A 6,000-nucleotide genomic window follows, 5' to 3' on the forward strand; every position below is an offset into this window, starting at 1 on the left:
CGTGATAGCCAGACTGAAAATATTGCACAGTTCGGCAAGAGTTGCTGGAGTTGTGGAAGACAACAATGTTTTTAGCCAGCATCTTTCAGGAAAAAAAAAAAAAAAAAAAAAAGAAATAAAAGTATGTGGCACTATTCATTCAGTTGACACCTGGCACATACTGTTGTTCTGCTAGCTTGATTTGCCACTACAGGCTGAAAAATTCATCAGCCATCTTACAGAGATATCACATTGGTTTTAACTTTGATTGTGACAGCTTAATTTTGGTTTGCAGAGATGATGACCTCCTTTCATGTTTTACCTGATTATTTTTTCAGAGTGATTTAGAATCAGTTTCTTTCACTAGTTGGAACATGAAAAAGTAAAATGACATTTTAAAAATTTTTTTTTCCAGGTTTGAATTTATCCTTTGTCTAAAAATGTGAAGGAATGACAATTTAAAAAAATATATATACACACACACATAAACTTTTACCTTTACAAAAATCTTGGCTGCTCAGAGATCCTGAATCCCTCACCATCCTTTTCTTCCACACCTGCGGATGTTCCTGACCATTGAAAACTTATGGTGGATCTGTTGACTGTGGACAGCATAGAACAGTCTATGTAGAGGTTCTCCCTGATTCATCAGATTTCCTACCCCTACGCATTCATGCATATTAAGATTTAGGGGACAAATATGTAGTGAGAAGACAAGGGTTTGGAACTACTGAAGAGCCAGAGCCTTCCATGATTCTTTTTATGAAACCAAACCAGCATCTATATATATTCACCTGCCTCTTCCTGATGTGGGATTGGCATTCCACATCCTCAGGGACTGCTTTCAAGATAGTAATGGAAGTAGCTTTTGGGGGAACAAAAAAAAAAGAAAAAGAAAAAAAGCCTGCTTTAAAGAAATGGACTCATTCTCTCTTTTTAAACCCCTTAAGGTTAGTTCAGGACTTGCTATGTGGTTATTTGCTTGGTTTTCTGAACCTTATTGGAATAATGTAGAATAATTTCAAAAGGAATAAACAGACAGCTAGAAGAAGGGGTAGCCTGGAAGATGTAGAATCACAAAGAAAGAAAAATAAAAACCAACCCACAAAGCTATTATCTAGGAAGATCCTTTCTATTTGAAAGATTGTGAACTATAAATTGCATTATATTTGTTAGGAACCAGCTCGGTTAATGTCCTGTTTGTTTTCTTTTTTTTTTTCTATGCTTTTCTCCTTCTCACTTCTGTGATGGAGAATCAGCCCAACCTTATTTTCCCACTTCAGTGGTATGCCCTTCTAGTGAAACTGCACTAGGTCGAAACACATTTTTTCTTTCACTTGCTGTTGTTGTTGGAAATGTCTTGCACCTGCAGGCAGATGTATTCACAAGTACAAGGCAGTTCTTTCCCTGACATGTGCTGAACCTGAAGGATGTATAATAAAAAGAGTTAGTATTCTGCTTTTGACAGAGAGTCCCTAGAAGTAACCTCCAAAAGGTGCAAACATGTAACTCGCTGGTATTACATGGCTCCCCCGGGACCATGCCACCGAGTATACGGAGATTGCAAGAGCCCATAGAACTGTTTTAGTTCAAACTGCAGTCTTGCAGGATCTTAATTCTGGAGACCCACAGCCTGCACCCCAGCTAGCCTCACTGTCACCGTGAAAACCTTATGGGATGTAGCCTAAATATTACTCTGTACCAAAGTGCTGCTGTGGTGCTTGCTGCTTTCTTTCTACCCTCAGAAAAATTACCTATCACTTAAAAATGCTGAGGCTCACTGAGACTCAAGATCTTCACGCTGTGAGCTCTGCATTTTTTCGTAGGGCTGACAGGCAGGAGTCTTTCATGGACCAAATCCTGACCTGGACAGTCATCAGTGGGCTCATAGTTTGCTGAGGATCTGGCTGCATCCTGCAAACTGCATTGTGCTAATGCCTGTAGGAGTCTCTGGGAAAGTTCACTCCATGTTACGTGACCCATAAATTGTTACATTACAGTTTCTTATCTGTCTTGTCCTAAAACTGTCAAGTTTTTACCTTGTAAAATCCACTTACCATTTCCTAGAGATTACTCCATCTTTTATAATTAAGTCTTTGGGGGCTGGGGTGCTGTTGGGAGACAAGTAAAAAATCCATACCTCACCTGTGGATTACATTGCCGGCTATGGTATTTTCAGTATCACAGGCTATGCATTGTGTGTGAAAAGAAAACACTTTTGCTTAGTGCCTCAGATATGAGGGTAAATATTTTTGGACATATAACTTCTGCTTTATGAGAGAAAATAGCATTACCAATTATTAGTTAAGTGAATCTGAGCCATGTGGCATGCCTGCCTAGAGCAATGGTCACACACAGTACAGCTGCCTGAGGTAACACCAGTGCCCCTGTGTACTGAACCCCAGTGGTTCAGCCTTGCTTGGTAGCCTAACCATGACTTTTGGACTTTGGAGACCTGAGGAAGTAGCTTCGCACAACTGCGCCGTGCTCCGTGTGGCTAGTGCTGTGCTCCACGTTATGACAGACAGCTTCAGTAGAGTACATGAGAGACAAAAGACTAGTTGTAACTTTGAAGAAGATTGAAATTCACTTCAGAAATGTTCAGACACACAGAATAAACTATAATATATATATAGGTAACTATAAAGCAACATGCATTACATCCAAGAGAGAAAGAGACCGCACACAATATGGTATAGGAACAGCTTTTCATTTAGATATACACAATTAAAAGACCCAGAGTAAGAAGAGAGAGGCAAAATCTGAGTGGAAGAAAATTGTTCTGGGAAGCCCCAGAGTTCAGAATGTGGCTGTGGAAGACAGCCAGTGAAACCTCATTTCAAATATGCGCAAATACAGGAAAGGGGTTGGCCTGGGTCTCACTAAAAAAAAAAAAAAAAAAAGAAAAAAATCACAGAAATAACATTTCCAAATGCAGAATTAGGAGTTTCAGCACTGCCTACATTTTGAAGAACAAAGGAGTCATAAGGAGGTTTACAGAAAGGCCAGGATGTCCTTAGGGAAATCTCAGAGAAGGAAAACCATGGCACCAGGTAGTGGAGCTTAGTCTGCATATTAAATGAGGTCATGAAAGAGCAATTTTGCCAGTGATCAAAGCCCCTCTGGAGAACTGAAGAAAAAGCATCAAAATGAGGGAGCAGAGCTACTGACCAGACTAACTACAATGTTAATAAAAATACTTTACTGTTCCACGGTAGAGGTCAAGTGTTCTGTAGGTGAAAACTAAAGAAAATTCCTAGGACAATAGTTGGCCAGGAGCATGTTCAGCTTTGTAGAAATGATTAGTGATGTGCAGAAGTTTCCAGATACACACGACATTACAGACAGAAGATACAAGTATTGAAAGAACCTAGTCTTCACTGACAAAGTCACTCAGGAAGTGTGTAGTGTGGAAAATAAATAAAATAAAATAAAATTTTAAAAATCAATAGCTCTGTATCCCCTATTTACTTGATGGGAAGAAATATATGTCCTATGAATGGCATTTTTTTTCAGCTAGACCAACTCTCTTAATCAGGTATGGGTATGTATAAAGGTATATTTATACTTATACATATGTGCCTGTGTGTGTATAAATCCATGTGTATATATATATATATGAATATATTTCTTGAAAATCAGGTGAAAAAGTCTACAGAACTGGTTGCCTAAAGACAAATACTTCCAGCCTCAAGCAGACCTGTTACTTCTGAGCTATGAAGGGTAAGTGTACATAATCAATGTTTCAGAACAGTGGAGGCATACCCTATGTAAAAAGAAAAATGAAAGTATTTTGGAGAACAGTAAACACCAGAATATAATACTAAGAATGAAAGCATGGTCATACTGCAGAAATGAATGTTTAGCAATATGGATTTTTTAAAAGAAAGGTAATGTGACAGTCCTAGGTTGTGAAATTAAACTTTTCTAATACATTTAAAGTTTTTATAAATATTCAACACAATGCCAAAAAGGTGAGGTAGTGACTTGATTAACAAGTTACCATTTAGAAAGACTGCAGGCATCCTGCCTGTCCACTTGCCAATTTCTGTGCAAGTGATTTGCAGCTGTGGTGAAGTTAGACATACTTCCGATTCTGAGAATAACAGGGATTTTTCTTCATGCTAACTGTAAAATGGGAACCTCTCCCTTTCACCTTTCACATTAGTTTAAAAAAAAAATCACTAAGTGTTCATTTTGAATCATATCTTCATAAGACTTCAGTTGAATAATGAAAAACATAGTGTGACTAATGAGGGTAAGACCACTGATCAGGGAAAAAAAAAATCTTTATTGCAGCGTAAAGTGTAGAAGCCATAAGAAGGGTATTCTCACAGCCTTCACATTTTTTTTGGAATTGTGCATTATTCCAATTTTACTCATGGAGAAATTGAAATGGAGAGTAAGAGATGTCATATCTTGATGCTTAGTGGAAGAAAGCCGCTGGTTTGTTCTCTCTAAAACTCTTCCATTCTCATTCTGACTCGCTGCTGCACTCTCTGCAGGGGTCGCCAGGAGACTTCCCCCAGTGATGCTGCAGCCTGGTTTGCCAGGGTGTCATTCCAGTTCAGAGATCCTCAGTGGGAAGAGCCTTGAGTATTTGGTGTAGTATATTTGGTGTAGTGTATTTGTGCAAGGGAAATGTATTACATAATGTTCCTTTTTTTTTGCCTCTGAGTTGCTATAGCTGCCTGGAATTCCTTGCAATCCTCTTCAAGAACCTGACTCTTACTTGAAATTTTGGTAAGAGATATGAAATTTAACAGCCTGGTTGTGCCTGGCACTGCCATGCCATCTTTCAGAACAGACTACCAGGCTGGCAACTGGAGGAATACTGCTTGCTTAGGAATTTAGAAGAGGAATTCTCTAGCAGTCTTCTCAACACACTGTTATAACAAAGCTTTCTGTCACTCTTTCAGACTGGAAAACTGGAAGACTCCTAGGTAGCCAGGACCAGAAAGTAGAGAAGAGGATAGAAAGGCAATGAAGCCATAAAGACAAGTTGGAACGGCATCTAAGCAGCACAGTGTGATTTGGAGCAGATATGGCTGCCCTGAATTAACAGCAGCTTCCTTCCAGAGACTTCAGCATAACTGAGCGGGATGGCTCTGCAGCTGGGTCCCTCTGGGCAGCACGTGTATTGCAGAGCAAAGCAGGCACCTAAACCCCTTCAATGTTAACTGCTCATTGCTTTTAGCTCCTAGTCTAGATATTCAAGATCAAACTGTTGACACCACACTCCACATGAACTTACCATTATTAACAAGTGATGTGTGCACAGTAGCAGCCAAACACGCAACTATCCTGGGAGAAACAAATTACAATAGTACTGAATATAATTACATTCTGATTGACACAGGAGGCAGCTATTTGTCTTACCAGGAACTAGTAGCTATGGCTGTATCCCATAGAGACATCCATGGTGGAAGAGCTCTTTTCTGAAGTATTTCATACTTTCAGATTGAGAGGAGGACACATGCAGTTTTCAAATAATCCTAGCAACATGCAGTACGTGTGCTCCTTATGAGAACTTCTACAGAAGCAACATCCTTTTGATCCCTAAAGGTGTTTTATTTTTAAATTGTTTGCATTCATACAGATTTAGAATCTGGAAAAAGTAGGTAAGTGATAGACGCTACGTTTATGGTATCGGATTGTAGTTTTAATTAGGAAAGCATTATATCCAAAATACTGCAAAACTATCTTTCTTTACTTCTTGCAATTAAAAAAATGTTAGTAGTTTGTTGGGGTGGTTTTTTTGTTTGGTGGTTGTGTTTTTGTTTGTTCTTTTTTGTCTTGGGTCACCATGTGATGAGAAATCTAAAAAGCCTCACTCTCTCCAAATTTCAGTTCAATGAGAGTGTGGTAGGAGGAATAGAAGCTGAGAAATTTGGACAATGGCAAGTCATCACCAGCTCCATAGGTGATACCATGTCATCATAACTATTAGAATTATGTTGAGTTTGATCACTCACTCTTTCCCTCCATTTTATTTTTGGCAAAACAAAAATAACTGTCTGC

General features: G+C 38.9%; 1 long non-coding RNA gene across 9 annotated transcripts in view; it reads left to right on the forward strand.

Annotated features, from left to right (window-relative positions):
• Nucleotides 1–5,723, forward strand: part of LOC135316396 (uncharacterized) — a 93,399-nt gene extending 87,676 nt beyond the window's left edge. For all 9 annotated transcript variants that reach the window (XR_010375748.1, XR_010375747.1, XR_010375753.1 and 6 more), the window contains 2 exons: nt 3,622–3,702; nt 4,899–5,723. This is a non-coding gene — a long non-coding RNA (uncharacterized LOC135316396). The remainder of the gene's footprint in view (nt 1–3,621; nt 3,703–4,898) is intronic.
• Nucleotides 5,724–6,000: the final 277 nt, after the last annotated feature.

Source organism: Phalacrocorax carbo, chromosome 1 (genome assembly GCF_963921805.1).
Source record: "Phalacrocorax carbo chromosome 1, bPhaCar2.1, whole genome shotgun sequence".
NCBI lineage: Eukaryota > Metazoa > Chordata > Aves > Suliformes > Phalacrocoracidae > Phalacrocorax > Phalacrocorax carbo.